This window comes from Alligator sinensis, unplaced genomic scaffold (assembly GCF_000455745.1).
Source record: "Alligator sinensis unplaced genomic scaffold, ASM45574v1 scaffold872_5, whole genome shotgun sequence".
NCBI lineage: Eukaryota > Metazoa > Chordata > Crocodylia > Alligatoridae > Alligator > Alligator sinensis.
In genome coordinates, this window is record NW_005842730.1 from 632,974 (window position 1) to 634,617 (window position 1,644).

At 46.2% G+C, this 1,644-nt stretch overlaps 1 protein-coding gene across 3 annotated transcripts in view; it reads right to left on the minus strand.

Moving 5' to 3' along the window:
- The window catches only part of PPIL1 (peptidylprolyl isomerase like 1), a 25,230-nt gene that overhangs the window by 16,569 nt on the left and 7,017 nt on the right, over window positions 1-1,644 (minus strand). The window lies entirely within an intron of this gene.

The following is a 1,644-nucleotide window of genomic DNA, read 5'->3' on the forward strand; positions in this document are numbered from 1 at the left end:
TTCTGGTAATAACCCAGGATCCAGATATATTATTCCGTTACCAGGGTCAAATAGGAGTAAGCACAGTAAGCAGTTTCCTGTAGTAATTTTATTAAGAAAATCCTATTGCATTTGAGCCTTGGTAATTCTGATGAAGCAAGACTGCTGTACTAAGGGGTTTTGAGAAGGACTAAGAATCTGCTGTAACTGCTGCATAAGACAATGGATGGCAGCACAGGAGAGCTCATGCTTGAATTCTTTATGAGAGGAAAAATTTGCAGAGACAGCAGCCCACGGGGAGCAGCAGCATTTTGAAAGATAGGATTAGGAATCAAAATGACTTTGGCCCCTGGCAGACGTTAATTTAGACATTCCTCTGATCCCACTGCATTTTACACAGAATCCCCAAAGTTGTGTATCCTGCCATGCCAGACATTCAAGAGCTGGCATAGCAGGGCATGCAATTTTTGGGATGTGGGATAAATCTCAGATGCTACAGCTTTCTCAGAGCTCTAAAGCAGTGTTAGGCAGCCCAGCATCAGGGAACCAGTCCTTCATGCTGGGATACAAAAGTACAGCTTTAAACTTGCCAGCACATGGGGAGCCCAGGACTGGGACCCACTCCCTGTGCGTTAGAACTAGGGGTGCACCAATAGAGATTTTGGGGGGCCAACACCAATAGCTGATTTTTAAACAAGCCATATTGGCTGGTACTGAGCCGATTGCTGATATGCAGGTCGGGCAGCTTGGAGAGCAGTGTGGGGCTGGTAAGTCTGTTGTGGAGGAAGGGGTGAAGGCAGCGATGGAGGGTGTGGGGCTGGGGCAGAGGCAGGGGCAGACACTGCAGCCAAAGCAGGGCGCAGAACAGAGCCGCGAGCAGCTCGTCACAGACTTACCAGCCCGACCCGGCTGCCCTCCATGCTGCTGGGCTCTGCTCCTGGCCACCTGTGTGCTGCGCTGCAGCTGTGCACATGCACGGGGCATTTAAAAATAGGTGATATTAAATCAGCCCAAAAAAAAAAAAACAAAAACAAAAAAAAAAAAAAAATTCACCAAAGCTGATACTCTCAATTTCCTGTACATCGGTCCCATATCAGATCAGCACTGATTATATCGGTGCACCTCTAGTTAGAAACTTAGAGAGGTGTACATACAGCCAGGCTTCAGAGATGGCTCCCTGGCACTGGGCCCCCTGTGAATTGGGAAGCTCAAATGGACTTGCAGACAACCTGGAACAGCTCCTGAGCTGGGCCCACATGTTGTGTAAAAAGTTTGCATCATGCTTTAGTTTGAACATTTCTGCAACATGGATTTTTTGTGCTATTTTTCACTGGACCAACTGTACAGTTGTGGCTGGTTTGACATTTTAACTGCAGGATACATAAGTTAAGTATATGGCATGTTAACATTGAATATGCAACTGAAACATTAATTGCACAATAAATGTAATGCGTGTCAGGGGTACTTGATAACTTGGAGAAAGGGTCCAAGGTTATTGAACTTAATTCAATAAGGACAAGTGTAAAGAGCTTACACTTGGGTCAGAACAATTAAATGCAAGCACTGGGGAATGACTGACTTGGCCATTACAGAAAAGGACTTGGGGTTATAATGGACAACAAGCTGAATGTCTTAGTGTGCTACTGTTGGGGGGGGGGGGGGGGA